Source organism: Pteropus alecto, unplaced genomic scaffold (genome assembly GCF_000325575.1).
Source record: "Pteropus alecto unplaced genomic scaffold, ASM32557v1 scaffold53, whole genome shotgun sequence".
NCBI classification, from domain to species: domain Eukaryota; kingdom Metazoa; phylum Chordata; class Mammalia; order Chiroptera; family Pteropodidae; genus Pteropus; species Pteropus alecto.
Genome location: NW_006434366.1, coordinates 5,235,154 through 5,252,037, shown reverse-complemented (window position 1 = coordinate 5,252,037; position 16,884 = coordinate 5,235,154). Strand labels below are relative to the sequence as shown.

Sequence of the window (16,884 nt, the reverse complement as noted above, 5' to 3'; positions counted from 1 at the left end):
CTCATCCCCGCGGAGCCCCGTGCTGAGGTGGACAGCGTCTCGGGTCCCTGCTGTACCATCTTTACACCACCACGGAGCATAAGCCGCCCGACCCCTCAGACTTCCACATGGGAAACGGATGTGAAGCATCTCACCTCCCTAAGGCGGACGGAGAGCCCAGGGGCCTCGGAGCCCTGTCCGGCCGGAGCTGGTTGAGTTCTCCCACTGGCCTGGCCTGAGCCCTTGGACCGTGACGGATTCTGTCTCCTGAGATCGGGCCGCGCCTTCTCACATCTGCGTTGCCAGGACGGGTCCCCGGTCCTAGCAGAGGAAGGCACGCGGCCGCCGCTCCGAAGGAAGCTTGGCGGGAGGAAGAAATAACAGGAGGCAACGCCAGAAACATTTCTCATAGCACGGGGGCCGTGTGCACAGAGGCCGTGTGTGTGTGTGCGTGCACGCGCGTGCACCGGTGTGCACAGGGTTAGGCAGGTATGTCTGTCCACACCCTGGGAGCCGGGCTGGACGCTGGCGTGTGGGCCGCTGGGAAACCACCTTTCACGTCTGTCGCAGGAAATGCGAGGCTCGTCCACGCGTGGACACAATTCGGTGCCGCATTTGAAAGGGGCGTCGCTGAGGACCTTGCCCGGTTCCCACGCTTCGGAGGGGCAGGGCCCACACTCGGACGGAACACCCAGGCCCGGCACACGCTTCTCCACGCCACAAAGGGCCAATTATTTCACTTAAATTGCAGGATAATTTCGACCTCTCACCTCTGTGGACGCGTGACGGTCATACGTATAAGAAGAACCAGGATCAGATTCAGACACTTTAAAGCTTCCCCACGGCTCCGGGCAGGAACGGTTTTTAGCTCTTGACCTTGGAAATGCCTGCGCGGGGAAACGAGCGTCTTTGCTCCCGGTACAATCTGTGCACCACGCGCAGCTTCCGACCGTGAGTGAGTAACTGGCGAGGGAGGCGGCTAGAGATCCGGAGAAGCCCGTAGAAAGGACCTTCCTGTGCCACCCGCGGAGGAGACACGGGGACAGGGCACGCGTTCTGACGGGCTCCTCCACGCCTCACGAAGAGGATGGCGCACGTCACACAGCCCGGCGGCGAGGAAGCCGAGATGGTGTCCAGCCTCCGTCCCCACGTCCACCCTCTCTGCCCCACGCGGACTGGGAAACGCTCTCTGCCCTTTGGTTTTCGAAGGGCCATTGTCACAGGATTTCACCTGATTTCAGATCAAGCGGAAATTCTGATTCGGTCACATTTCGCTTTGGCCTGAGAGCCAGGGTTGGAGTCGTGACTGTCGTCAGAGCATCGTCTTGTAAGCGTCTCTGTCCGCAGCAGGCTGTCGCGGGGGGCGGGTTTTCCTCCAGCGAGAGGCAGGAAGATGCGTTGCAGGCTGCAGAGGAGGAGATGGTCCGATGACATCGGCCTCATTTCGGGGGGCCTCCCAGTCACTTAGAACTGCAGCTCCTTCCTGTGGGACAAACGGGTGTTTTACAAAATGCCTGCCCTAGGGATTAAAAAGCGGGGTTCCTGGCCCCAGTTCTGTCACCAGTGAGTAGCTCGACCTGAGGTCAGACCATCGTTTACTCTTTTTTTCTTGGAGGTCACCGTTTCTTGGATTTACTTAAGATAAAATAATATGAAAGCACCTTTAGGAATCAAGAAACCCTGTACCCACGCAGAGACGCCGGAACTCAAATCACGCACTAGGAACAACGCGAAACGTGTCCTGGCAGCGCGTGATTGCGGATTCGACCATAGTTACGATTTTATATGTTTCACCAGTTTGCCCAGGTGACCAAGCGATTGAGCCGGACGTGGGGGCGGCTGTGAACCATCGAAGCAGCTAGAGCGGTCTGTTCCGACACAGGTGACAGAGAGCTCTGCAGCTAGACTGTCACCCCGCGGGGCGCTGGGCTCACTCTCTCATGCGCCCTTAGAGGCCCCGCGGCCAGCAGGAGCCCGGGCACAGCAGATACTTAGAGAAGGCATTCGGGGTCGCTGAATCCTTGGAAGGCAGCGTTTACTGGGTCTACATCAACCCGCCTTAAGAGATTTGGAGTTAAACCTAAAGCTCATTGAATAATTAATAGGCCTGCGATGTGTTCGTTCATTCATCCCGTAAATGCGTAATGAGCACCTATCGCTCCCGCATCCTGTACTAGGTGCTGTGGATAAAATGTCCAGCCAGCTGCGATATCCTGTCCCAACGAAGCGTTTTCTATAAAGTTCCTGGGAGTCAGGAGACGGGGCCCAAGCCTTGACTCCACTTCCCACGCGGGCAGGGACGTCCAGCAAGTCCCTCCCCTTCACTGCCCCGGGTCGCGTCCCCTGAAAAGCGGTGAGAATGGCACTCATTTCCCAGGTGGTCGTAGAGTTCAGGTGGCACGGCCGTGTGGGGAGGCTGAGCCACGAGCGGCCCGCTCCGCTGGGTGGGCGCACGGCTGTTAGCCCAACCCAGATGCCCGACCTCTGGCCGCTGGGGCGGAACCACAGACCTCCTCCCAGAGGTCGCGATGCTTACCGAGGAAGCTGACCTCCGCCGGGCAGCCCTGGGCAGCCCAGGAACCGACCCCGCGTCTGCTAAGTTTGATTCCTCACTCCTTCCTTTCCTTGTGGATCCGCTTAGCAAGTGAACTGACAGGAATCAAAGGCCCGGATTTATCTCTGCAGCCCAGTGACCGCTGGTGACCCGTTCAGGGGTCGCCACGTGAACTTCGTCGGGAGGGCCCACCCCCTGGACGGACAGCTCGGACTTGTCCTCTGACAGGCGACTTTGAATAGGATGCCCGAGCCACCTGTGGCTGGACATGCAAGCTCTGAACGATAACGGTTAAGAGATGGAGAGGGTTTTTTTCTATTATCCAAAGAATAGTAATTGAATTAATAAGTAATCATCATATTTCTTCCTTATTTTCCTAAAAACGTAATCGACCACATTTCTCCCAAATTTCCTAAAATAAAATAAAATCCAGCTATATGTCAGACACATGATCAGTAATAAAGAATATAACCATTTTGAGCACCTCTCGTATGCCAGGCAGTATACCAGACACTTTCTACATCTCAAAAAATTACACCACATCTTTTTGTCGACTTCAGATGCATTTCTGAAATACAGAGGTGCCACAGAGTATGTGGTTATGTTGGTACCTGTTCTACCCCAGGGGCTCAAGGAGCTAAATACACAGACATTTTGAAATCCACCGAGAACCAAACTCACTCAATCCGGAGATTCTTCTTTTGGGCAGTTGGTCTCAGAATATGATTACAGTCCACGGACTTGAATGAGGGCACTGCCGGAGGCCTGGCAGCCGATTTCATTATCTCTGCCCACCTGGGCTTAGGTGGTGGTGGAGGTGCAATGGAGATACAGACGCAGACAGTGTGGATGGAGGTAGAGATGCAGGCGTAGGTGAGGGCGTAGGCGTAGCTGTGGCCGTAGGCACAGGCATGGACATAGGCGCGAGCGTGGGTGTAAGCAGGACGAGGAGACTGCTCCAGTCCTGGGTGCTGGGTGCTTCGTTCCGTGGCGTGATCCCACTAAACCCTGCGAGGCTCTGGGCAGTTGGCAAACTGTGCACCTTGCACGAACATGTGAACCCGCAGGTGGCACAGAATCTAACGGTGGTGCCTACGCGATACTTTGCCTTCAGGCCCACAGTTTGGCGGGGCCGCTCCACGTCCACCTGCGTGGCTCCCCAAGCCCGAGACCTCCCTCTCGGATGCAACAGTCCATTGTGGGAAAGGGCCGGGGACAGTTAGGTGAATGACCGGCGGGGAGGGGCAGCAGAGATGGGGAAGGAGGAGCGAGAGGGGGGAGCGGGGAGAGAGGGAGCGGGGGTTGGGGGGGGCAGGGCGCTCTCTGCACCGGGAGGCCACAGGGAGCTCCTGAGCAGGTCTGCTGACTTCTCTTCATAGGTAAAGAGGCACCCAGGGGAGGACCTGTTAGAAAGCCCGTGGCATAGGACCCAGGGAGGGACCGAGTTAGTTTGCCTTCATTCCGCTCCTTGCTAAGCTGCCTGGAAAAGCGGTTCCTCTGCTCACAGAGCCCGTGGCCGCAGAGCCCCGCGCCACGGTCTCCCCGGAGCCCCTCACCCGTCCTGCCAGTGGGGCAGCAGCTAACAGGGTCCGGGCCCGGGATAGGGGAGCCCACACGTGACGCTCCCCTCTGATCTGGCCCCTCCCCACGTCTCTCGGTGTCCCCCGTCTAAGGCCCCTTGTGCTCGGTCTTAATGAAGGACACTGCCCCACCCCCCCACCGCACACCTGTTCCCTGCACCTTTAGCCAGCACGTGGCGACTCCACCGTCCGCCCCGCAGAGCTTCCTGACGGAATGCGCGAATCTTACTCCACGCCTCAGCGACTCACCGTAATAGTGCTTAGTGCATCGGGTAGCGTGAGGATCGAAGAGGCAAATGAACCAAATGTCCCCATGTCCAAGGAAGAATGGCAGTCTGTACAATGCCAGGCTTCTTACGACCTCCCCTCTGTGCTGTCTCCTGGTAAGAAAATCTTGCCTTGTTCATACTCACCCCCCCCGAGAGCCACGTGAAGGTGAGCCTTTCCGGGGGACACGCGCTGCAGCTGGGGAGCCCGCCCTCCGACCAGCCTCCTGCGAGGGAGACCGCGCCCCCTTCACTGTCGAGTCGCTCTCAGTTCTCAGGCTGCGTTGTTTGGGTTCAGATTGGATCACAGGTAAGAACCTGATGAAAAATGCAGATCCCAGAGAGTCTGAGTCAGTAGACAGGAAGCAGCGCCCGCCGGGGAGCCCACATTTTTGTAAGTTACTCTCCCTGCTCCCAGGGGAAGCTGAGGCCGTAGCACACGCAGCAGCAGCCAGACCTTGGCTCGGTGCAAACACATTACTTAAGACACGAAAACTTTATTTCATCTCTTTTTCCTCCGTCACGTTGCTTCCTACACTGAACTGCTCAGCCTGAGTCCTCGGCTCGCTTCAGTGTTGGAAACATGAGTCCGGTTTCGCCCTGGGATGGCGTCCCGTTGCTTGAGCGCTCTTTGGGAATTTCTGAGTGACTTTTGTATCTTCCGAAGTTTACATAAATATTCAACAGCGATAATTTTATAAGCAGAAAAGGTCAGTTATTAGTGCGATTTGTGCAAATGAGCTTCGGTTCTTGGTTTGACTTTTGAGCAAAGCTGATTACTTGACGTGTGTGGACGAGAAGGCGCCCCACCTCCGCGATGTCGCTCGGGGGGTGTGTGATTACCCCGGCCCCTTCTCGCAGGTGCTGCTGGGCCTGTAGGACCTCAGCGGACGGAAGGAAATACACAGAGACGGAACAGCTGCCTTGACGGTGACGACGGCCCAGCTGGACGCACAGAGTGGGCGTCGGTCCGGCTAATATCGTCACCCCGAAGAGACGGTCTGTGTTAGAGCATCGTTTTTAGCCACTGGTTAACATTTTCCAGCTTCTGTCTTGGTTTTACTTTTTGCTCAGTGGCGCTTTTTAATTTTTCCCACGGAACTGTGTGCGAGCCCCCGTTTCATAAACCAGCCTGATGGAAGCGGCCTGGCCGATGGCCGTCCTGGGACAAGAACCAGCGCGTCACTCACGCCCGCCCTGCCCCCTCACCGGCACGCAGCCCCTGTGCGCCCCAAGAATCGCCGAGGTCTCCCGAGAGCCTAGTTTGAGAATTACTGATTTAGAGTGACAGACTTGATTCTCGCGTGTGACTTGTCAAACTACTCATTTATTTATAAGCACAGCTGCCATCCAGTTTGACAGGCTTTGTGAAACATGCTGGGTGTATAAATTTGAATGAGCTCAGTCTCGGGGGGGTGGGGGGGGAGCAGACAGGCCAACAGCTCCCGTGCAGTGAAGCCCATGTCACCGCAGATGGAGGACGTTGTGGACATTCGGTGGCTCGGCTTACAGGAGGCCAGGTGGGCACCGACTCACCTGGCATTGGGGAATTTTCTCAGGGAAAAAATAAGGAAACAGATGTGTTATGGGGCTACTCACTCCACGGTCAGTCCTATAACTGGTGCCAGTTCCAGGGTTATGGGGATTTCTCTGAAACTCATGACGCACCCCCCTTGACTCCTCAAAGTACAGACTCACCCTGTCTGGCGAGTCATCCAGCAGCTGGCCCTGATGACTAACGGGGTGCTCAGACCTACTTCACTGCATATACTTTCACTCTATCTCAGCGTAAGTTAACCGAGACAGCCAGAAATCTCTTCTTCCTGTACTTGACCATGAGTGTCTTGATAATGATAATAACGAATAATGATAAACTTCCTAAGCTTAACAAAGGACTTGATCTGGGTATGAACTGATGTATCATAATTAAGAAAACAGAATTGGAGTGAGCAGACAAGGGCTCACATCCACGTCGAGCCCCACCCCCCATTCTCCGCCGCGTTTGTGGACTCAGTTTTGTAGACTCTGAGGAATACAGAAGATGAGCAGGCAAAGGACTCTTCCAGAACTGGAAACTCCACAAGCACTGTCTGCTTTCAAGATGTAGGGCGAAGCGTTTCCCAGACCCTCCCATTCTGAGACCGCCGGTTGCAGACCCGGAGTGAGTTAACAGCCCACTCCATCCCTTTTTATACCCCAGAGAACCCGGGATCTCGGGGATAAAGTTGCTAGCTCAAGGTCACCAGGCTGTGTTTGAGTATTGTCTCTCTCAAAGCATGCGGCGTGAAAACTTCACATTCGCAGAATTTCAAAGCCTTGAGGAAATCTCTCAGGAGGCTCGTCATCACGAAGGTCATAAAGAGCTGGCCGCATGGCCTCAGTGTTCAGACTTCTCTGTTTTGCACAAACCTCCCCTCCACTGTCTTCCATCGGTTCTCCCCTCGTTATTCTGGGAGCACGCCCTTAACATCTTTCTTTCAAGTCCTGTGTTCACAACGCTTTTGTCCTTTGCCAACCGTATAATGTCTTGCTTTTTCTTTCCCTTTGCTTGGGCTGCGAGGCAGGTCAGCGTATGAATCTGTGCGACTTCCCGTTCGTATCTCCTCAGGCATCAAAGATACTGCAGCAAACGGAGACACTTTTCTTTATTATTTTTCTCTCCTACTAAACAGCAAGTTATTCCTTTTAGGCCTCTTTCGCTGGATTAATCCAGCTAAGCTCTCCGTCTGATGCCGTTTTGTTAATGTTAAATCACATTTTCTGAACATTTTATGGTAATCAGCCTAGCAGCACACCCTGGCAAGCCTCCGGAATAAAGACACATCATGACACCAAATAATTATGTTATTTAGCAACTGCTCTCATCTGCCATCTCCTAATTTGTGTCATAATTCAGTCACCCCGAGTCTGTGTTTGTGTTGTATGTCAGCCACTACAAAGCTGGCGCTTAAATTATTTGTGTATGTTAAACAGGAGTCACATTTTGATGAATTCTAATGTCTGGATATCTGACTCCTGGTTGCTGCTTTGGGGTTTAGGGTGGTTGAACTAGAAACTGAGCTTTGAAAACGTTTGGTCGTTTAGACCAGTAATTACACATTAGGCATAAAACGTACTGCAGAGACCAGGGACTTAAAAAAAAATGAGGCTCCGCCAGCAGCAATAGCATTATTTCCGTGTAGACCGCAAGTGTCTGAGTCAGTGTCCTATGTGCACGTGACAGCACCGCCCCGTCCTCGGCCCACGAAGCCCTTGGCGTTGGCTGCTTGGTGGCCCCGAGTCACCTCCGATCGATCAGTTCATGGGACGCGTATCGTTAGTTATTTCACCTGTTTGAAATGTACGTTCTTCTAGTCTGTCGAGCGTGGGGAATCAGGACGTGGGAGGGTCCCCGTGCGCGCCTGGGCTTCCCCCGCCACCGGACCAAGCGCACTCTCCGACAGGACACAGCAAGATGGACTGGGTCATGCGGCCGGTTTGAGAGGCCACTCCACGCAGGTTTCCGCTCGTGTCTGGGTTCCCTCCCTCCCCCACCCGACCACACAGACACGAGTAAACACTCTGCCCGACGTAGCTCAGCACGAGGCAGGGAAGCCGGTTATTTGTCGGGAGCGCGGACGGAGGCTCAGGAAACACCGTCAATATTATCGCTGTGTTTTCTGTGGACCCAACGGGGTCCACATTAACATAATTGAAACAATTCTATGAGAGCTTCTGTGGGACCCTGATGGTGCGCTCCATACGCACAGGTCTTACCCCCGACGACGCTGGTTGAAGGCAACTCTGGGCCTACACTATTGTGCTATGTCGCACAGCGTAGCCAACTCAGCAAAGTCACTTAGCCAAAGAACCACCGTGCTCATACCGACAACTAGTTTTTATTTTTAAACAAATAAGGTATTTGACTGAGTTTCTCTTAGTTCATTAGATTTACTGATAGAGTTTATAAACATACATCCAGACCTAGAAAGAAACAGCCAAGATTTCAGAGTAGATACAATGAGAAAATACATATTAATTAAGCACCCAGGAATTGCCAGTGTTCTAAGGATACAGAAAGAAAGAAAGAATAACGGCCACCGCGTTGGGGACACTCCTTGTATTCTAGACTTACGCTCAGCATTTCTAATGCAGATTTTTTCATTCACACAACAAACTGGTGCTATGGTTATCCCCATTTTACATGTAAAGTTTACATGGAAATCAAGCTAAACAGGTGCTCCCAAAACAACACAGTCGAAAGGGCAAGCAGATCAGGGGGCCGAGGCTGACGCGAGCCCGTGGCCTCAGAACTGCCCCCGAGCTCACCGTCCGTCTAGACAGTGAAGACTCGTCTAAAAAGAAAGTTATGGTGAAGGAGCAAAGGCAATGAAATGGAGCCCGAATAACTGGATGCCCACGTGAAAAACATAAATAAATTTAAACACAGACCTCATACCCTTCCCCCAAACCGACTCACAATGGATCACAGACCCAAAAGAAAAATGCGAAATGATAAAGCCCTCGGGACAGCAGCGGGGCAAAGCTGGATGACCTGGGTGTGGCGATGACGTGTCGTCTACACCTCCAAAGGCAGATCCATGAAGGAAACACAGGACAAACGCGACTTCCGCTCTGTGGAAGACAACGTCGACGGAATGAAAAGTTAAGCCACAGCCTGGGAGGAAATATTTGCAAAAGACACCCGATAAAGGATAAGAAATCCTAAGAAAACAAACAACATTACTTAAAATGAGCCGAGACCTTAACGGACACCTCACCAAAGTAGGTAGAAGGATGACAAATAAGCGTATGAAAAGCCCCTCCACACCGGATGCCATCAGGGAAATGCAAATGAGAACAACGTCGAGGTACCACGCCCCTCCTGCCGGAATGACCCAAATCCTGACAGTGACGACATCACACGCCGGCGACGGGGAGCAGCGGGAACTCCCGCCCACCGCTGGTGGGTACAGCGTGGCAGTCCCACAAAACGAAGCGCGCTCTTACTACACAATCCAGAAATCACGCTCCTTGGCATTTACTCAAAAGCGTTGAAAAATTCTGTCCACACAGAAACCCGCCTATGGATGTTTGTGGCAGCTTTTTTCATAATTGCCCAAACTTGGAAGCAGCCAAAACATCCTTCAGTAGGCGATGGATGAATAAATCGTGGTCCATCCAGGCAATGGATCGTCATTCAGCGCTGAAGAGAAACGAGCTAGCAAGTCATAAAAAGACATGGAGGAACCTCACGTGCACACGACCGGGCGGGAGACGCCAGCCTGCAAGGCCGCGCGCTGTGTGACTCCAACTGTACGACATTCTGGAAAAGGCAGAGCTGTGGGGCAGTGGGACGTCAGTGGTCGCCAGGCGGTGGGGATGAGGAAGCCGGGTCGGTGGAGCGTGGATTTTTAGGACAGTGAAAGACCCGGACGATACTAGAGAGAAGAGTACGTGCCATTGCACATTTTTCCCAACTCGGGGAATGCGTGACACCACGGGGGAGCTCTGGGGGGAGCCGTGCTGCTTGGGTGACTGTGACGTGTCAGTGTGGGTTCGTCAGGGGTAACAGGTGTACCCCTCCGGGGACGCGACAGTGTCTGGAACAGAGGCCGTCGGTGTCGGCTTAGGGGGCTGGCTGGGATCGGGGTAGGCAGGGCGGCCAGCGCGCGCTCTCCGGGCGCCGGGCAGAGACTCAGCTGCCCGCCCGCGAGTCTGGGAATGACGCGCTCGAAGGGAGATCTGCACACCGTGACCGTGACCGTGTGGTCCTCTCTGGGAACAACGGGGCCCTTTCCCAACAGGCCAATAAGAGAGGACCTTCTTCCTACTTCTTCACTGTCCTGGTGCACGTTACCTCTTGTTTAGAACTGACTAAAGGTCGGAAGTGTGTTGCGATTTGCTGAGGATGACCTATGTCGCTTAGTAGAGAGGCTGCCTTTTATTTTCTGTGGCCCATTCAATTCTCTCTCTTGAGATAGCAATTCATTTCACTCTCTGCCTCTCTTTGTCTCTCTGTCTCTGTCTCTGTCTCTCTTTCTGTCTCTTTCTCTCTCTGTCTCTTTTACTGGGTTATCTCTTTTGGGTTTTTACTACTCTGATAATCTAATGAGGTCTGACAAAATAGGTTTTCATTAATCCACCGATTAGGTCTTTGAAATTGCTCTGGTGAGAGGTGTGAGCTATTTTCTGTGTCTATTGCCATTAGAGTCATTTCAAGTTATTGACATGAAAGATGGAAAGAAGAAACTTTATTTTGATTTAAGGGAGCAAGCTTTGGTGTTTTCTTGATTGTAGATCATATCCATCAGTTTTTGTAGCTTGTTAAAATAAGGAATTTTTAGAAGTTAGCTTATTATATGACATTGAGATTAGCATGGATATTACACATTAGCTACAATAATCAGGTGCTGAAATTATTAAACTGTAATATCAATATTTGATCTAAAATGCGTTCCAGTGGGACATTTTACCTGAAACCTAAATTGTGAAGAGCCGAAATTTATACATCCTTTTCTATTTCTTATCTAACTCATTTTAATCCAATTTATTTTACATTTTCTAGAAATCAGTAAAATTAGACAGTCAATTAAAATTTCATGGTCTACAGCATTATCTTTAGACAAAACTGGAAGCAATGCTCCAGTTAATAATCTGACTATAAAAATAGCAGAATTGCTCTACTTTCAACAGTAAGAAATTGTAATTGCCCCATGTCCTACTTTTTCTCAGTTTCAGAAATATAGCTGGTGCTGATCTCTGATGTCCTTGAACATGGTTCTTATCAGGCAAAGAAATCAGACTCTTCCTCATTTTCCAGCCACACTCTGCAACCTAAATATACAGATCTGTTTTCTCCGTGTAGATAAATTAAAGATGGGAGACAGTCAACTAGTTGTAGTGAAGAGTAGACGCAGACGCTAATAAAATCTGTTATGTTTGTCAAGGTCGTAACGAACAGATGTCATGTGCAATGACGGAAAGCGAGGGTAAAGATTTCACGTTAGTCTTTCAAGAGTTCCTTAGACTGACACAAAACTTGACCCACACGCAGCAGGCGGAAGAGTCCTGTGAGGATTCACTCACTGGTCGCGGTCGTCTGTCTTCCCGGGGTTCTGTTCACCGCGGCTCACCCAGTAGCAGACGAGGGTCCGAAGTCAGGCCGAGGGGCCGGGGGGCTGCCCAGTCTCCCGTGCATCCCCCTGCAGCCCCTGACGGCCGGGGAGACGGACGCGCGTTTACGTTCACACACTCCGTTTAGTCTGCCTTCGGCGCATCGGTTCACCTTGAAACGTTCCCACGTGTCGGCGGCTCAGTTTCCTGCATGTTCTACTGTCTCACGCCACTATAAAATCGACCGATGTCGCTCGGCTGCCAGACGCGGCTCGCAGCTCTGAATTTCTCCCTTTATGTTCTCGGAATGCGGTGGGAGGCAGAGAGCGACCGCGATGCGTCTGCACGTGGAAATGTCTTCAGACCCCAGTTTTTACAGAACATTCTAAATGCAGGCACCTTAATCTGCGATTCGATCATCCAAACGGAACACTCGCCTTTGGTAATTCAGAGGAAACTTTTCTATTCAGCTGTGTGGACAGTCGACATAGACCTGATTAAGTGGACATTTGAGACCAGAGACTTGAGAGGAGGGGTGTCACCTCCCAGCTGCGAAATGGTCATAGCGGAAGAGTTTTGGCGGGAACGTACGTGAGGCGGGTATCAGCTCGGCGACACCAAAACGAAGCACGTCCAGGGACCGACAGCCATGAGTGCACGAAGGCCCCCGGCGTGCCGCTGAGCCCTGTGGGACACCGGGTCCCCAGGCTTCGGCACGAGGAAGGACAGAGGAGAGGATCAGAACACAGTCTGAGCCTGGAGTCCGGCCAGGGCGAGTCCTAGTATCAGCGGGAAGAGGAGTAAAATCGATCGCTGGCATTTAATCGATCCGGTCTCCTAGCAACGCCGGGATCGCTCCCCAACTAAAACCGCGAATGTTGTGCATCAGGAAGATGAAGCGTCAAGGACACGGACAGGAAGGAGGGCGCGTTCCGTGGGTGCTGGATAGAGAGGCGGGCTGGGCACAGTCTCGCTGGCGTCGCTCTCCTTTCCCAAGGGCTGGACTTGCCTCTCGGGCCCCTCTGTTGGGACTGGACTGTGGCCCGGTGCGTCCCCCGTCCCCGTTTTTCTGTCCGTGGCATCGTGGAAGCGCCTGCATTCTTCATCCAGACGGGAAACTGGCTCATTAAACCCACCTGCCGACCGCTAACGAGGAGCCAGGTGTAGTGCTAAGAGTTTAACGTGGTTTCTGTCATTTACCCCTTGTTCCCCTGTGACGCAGGTAATAGACGTGTCCCCGTGTCCCCGACGAGAAAGCCGGCGGCCTGGACTGTTGAATGACTTGGCCCCGGTTACACAGATATTAGGTGGAGAGCTCAGATGCCATCACAAGCAGTTTGTCCCCAAACCCCATGTCCCTGCCTGCTCTGTGATGACACCGTAACTGCAGAAAATGGCCTAGGACAAGTAGAAAGACAACCCTCGGCATTAACGTCATTATCACCTCACAGGTTAAAGCGCTTATGCTTCAAACGCCCCAGTAGCAGGGAGAGCAAAGGCACCTTTAAGATCGCAGAAATACCAGTGACCCCGAGAAATGTACCCGTGCGCACGTGCACGCCGACGCCGTCACGTTATGCTTCAAACGCCCCAGTAGCAGGGAGAGCAAACTCTCCTTTAATATCGCAGAAACACCAGTGACCCCGAGAAATGCACCCATGCGCACGCGCGCCAACGCCGTCACCTTCCAGGGGGCAGTGGCCCTCCCGGGTCACAGCGCGGCCACCCGTGTTAAGGCCACTCAAATACGTAACTTCCAAGCGTACCTGTAAATACCTGACGCTCAGGTGTGCGCCCTCACTGACCTCAACACTTGTAAACTGCGCCTCGGGGACTGGAGAAAGGCTGGGGCAGGGGCCTGGGCCTACACCACCGGGTGGGGACCCCGAGCAAGCTCCTGCTTCTTCCGGCGCCTCGGTCCCCTGACTCGTCCAGTGGGGACGATGACGGTGGTGAGCCCAGGGTCGTGGCCGGAGGGTTCACCGAGTGGAGATTCCTCCCCTCAGCGGAGGGCCGGTGCCCGGCCAGCTCCGAGGAGCCCTTCGCACCCTGCCTGCGACTGACAGGGAGAGGGGATCCGTGGAGGAGCTCGTGGCCTGTCACCCCACAGCCCCACTGCAATTCCTCACGCGGTGCCCTGGGCACAGCAGGTGCTTGGTGACTACGCGCAGAATGAATCGGGAAGGAAAAGCGAGTGGGCATTGCCCGTGTCCAAACACGCACTAATCAAAGAGCCCGTGGAGCTGCGGAAGGTCTCTGTGCGCCCCGGCGCCCACGTGCCCCACAGGTGCCTTTGTGATCTGTGGTCTCATGGTTCAATCTCAGCGTTCGGTCCTGATGTAAATACACATTCCAGACGTAGGTTACATTCATCGATCGCTTTATCATCTCCCGCTTTCTTCTCAGAACTAGGTTTCCGGCCCTGATTACTTGTGCGCATCTCCATTTTCATCACCGGAATGATGCCCCTTTTCTTCAGATAGCCAGGCTATCTACACGTGCGTCCCTCTTGTTTTTAAATGCCAGGGAAGCTTACATGGAATAAAGGTAGAATATTTTAATATATTGTATTCACATGTCCCTTTCGACGCCCCCAGATCCCATTTAAAGGAACTTTTAACACATTCCAAACGAAGGGTAGAATATCTTTTAGAATATTCTAAAATAAAGAAATGAGTCTTTATCTTGCTCTTTAAATTACCAAAACCATCGGTTAAAACGTTCCAGTTAATTTTCGCATGTCCATTCTTCCTCGCCTGAAAATGTTCGTTGCTTTGTACAATTTAGTCTTAGATATATTTATTTTTATCATTACTGCGAAGCCAGGTTTGGTATGTGACAGACTCGAAATTCCCATTTCTCTTTAAAATTTTTGTTTAATTATTCTGCATAAAATTAGAGTTACAATTAGGTGGTTCGATTCCATTTAATAGTCACAGATTAAGTTTTCTTACTATATTTTAATATCTCTAATGAAAAGACATTAAATAAGTTGAAATATTTATAGTTCTTATCACGTGATAAAATCTCTAGTTATGGTTAAATATCTGGCTTCTATATCCTAGGTCACTTGAGAGAATTAATGTTTAATTATCTATTTTTGACAAGTGACGAATCAGTTTGGTGGCTAGTTTGGTTATTTTCATAAATTATTTAAATCTCACTTTTGTATCCTTTTATACATTTTTTGCGTATCGATCTCATGAAAATAAGAGGGGTCCTTAGGAATAAAAATAGTCTTTCCAGACTAACGTTTGATTCGTGAGGAATTGACCGGTGCTTCTCAGACGTTATAGTGCACACCAGTCCCTGGGTGAAACGCTAAACGCAGCTTTTGATTCGCGAGGTCTGGATGAGACACGCATCGAGACGCAAACACTGAGGGCATCTGACGATCGCTCAGCAGACGCGCCCTGAGCATCACCGTGAACACGCAGAGTTAGTTTACGATCGCTCAGCAGACGCGCCCTGAGCATCACCGTGAACACCCAGAGTTAGTTTACGATCGCTCAGCAGAAGCGCCCTGAGCATCACCGTGAACACGCAGAGTTGGTTCGCCGCAAGCCCGGCCGGGCGGTGGTGCTGGACGCGCCCTGAGCATCACCGTGAACACGCAGAGTTAGTTCACCGCAAGCCCGGCCAGGCGGTGGTGCTGGACGCGTGAGGCCAGCAGTAATCGACGTAACTTCCCACCCGTTCTCTAAACTCACGCACTGTTTCGTCTTGGGCCCATTTTATCTTTTCCCAGTTAGTCTGCCTTCCCAGCATTTCAAGCAGTAGTAGCCTCTGGAGAAATACAGACCAACTGATTAAGATTTCAAAAGAAATAAATGGTTTCAATGATGACAATTCAAATTAGCAAACATGATTGAACAAGTATCAAGAGCCTTAAAAGCGGGTGAACTTGGAGTAATACTAAACCTCTGTTAACGTGGATTCTTCCTTTCTGGAAGATAAGTGAAAAATTATATGACGTATAAACACCAGTACTGCTAGCTTGGAAATGGGTCTGATGGTCTTTAGATATCAACAGATTCGTATTTTTAATCATTAAAATATTTTATTTGCCAAAATGTACTGTTTATGTTGCTAAAAATTCCTAGTTCTTCCTAAATTCTAGAGGTAGATAATGCGCCCAAATGCTTCTCACAGTGACCTCTTCTAATTAGATCAGACAAGAAGTTGCATTTAGCCCAAGTGTACTGCATAGCAGAATAGCTCTGTTACTGTGTCAATAACGGTGCGATCTAATTGTTAATGAACGTTGGGATTGAGAAACCAGGCATTTCAGAAATTAAATCAGATAGCAAATGTCTGCTGCTGGGAACTACTCCAAGATAATGACTTAAAAAAATTCTGATTATGTACCGTGGACCATTCTAAACCCAGCTGTGGTCCCTTCCACTCACTTGGTGACAGGATGCAGAACCTGTCTAATAATAGTAAAGCCAGCATCAATGGCCGGTTTTATACAAATTGTAGTTAGCTGATATTCTCTGTGTTTCAAATTGGGTAATTAATTGTATTAGCCACGTTGCGCGTAGTACACAGGTTAGACACGATGATGCATCGCATTGCAGGGAGGACGGTTTTGTTGCCGTGCGTGGATGGCGTGCGGGCCGACTGTCTCGCCTTTCTTCCCCTTCAAACTACTGGTGTTAAAAATCATTTTCATCACTTGTTTTTGTATAGTTCTGACGACCCACTAGCGTTTTTAGAGATGCGTTTATAAAAGCTCGCTAATTAAATTTATAAGACATAAAACCGAGCGGATGATTTGGTTTTTCCCATTTTTTGTCTCATAAACGCATTCGATGGCGATACGGTCAGGAAACCAATCTTGGGCTTCCCCCGATGACAATGGGGTTCTGATGTTTGCTTTTCACTATTTCTGATTTTCAGAGAAAATATAAGAATCATGTTGTAAAAGCTCGGAACTTCTTAAGGAGCTCTCCCTCCAGCGTGCGCTCTATGCCTGCACGAGTTTCGAGAACGTGTAATTCAGTCCTATTCATGAGTCTTCATCCCGCCCACGTCTCCCTTCCCCTGATGGGTGCAGTAGGCCACACGGGGGGCTGGGCCCTTTGGCTTCAGAGCCACCTGGGTGGTCCCTTCGAGTCGCTAGCGTTCACAGGCGTTGTGGTCGAGCGCTCTGAAAGTGGCCGGAAGCGCCAAACGAGACCGGGTCTCTAGAGGCACGGACTCAACCATGCGGAAACTGCCTGGCGTTTCTCCAAGGCCGAGTTCACTTCCACGGGGCGGTGGCTTTTCAAACCGCGGTGTAAATAGTCCCATCCGTTACTAAACACGCGAACGCGTCGCAGCGCCAAGCACGGGTGATGTTCCACGCGCGTCGAAAGCAGCGCTGACGATTCCGGTGACAGTTTGAAAGTCATCAGCAAAGCGCGGG

The 16,884-nt window shown here is 51.5% G+C and overlaps 1 protein-coding gene across 1 annotated transcript in view; it reads left to right on the top strand.

Annotated features, from left to right (window-relative positions):
• CNTN6 (contactin 6) overlaps window positions 1-16,884 on the top strand; it is a 124,130-nt gene that overhangs the window by 68,514 nt on the left and 38,732 nt on the right. The window lies entirely within an intron of this gene.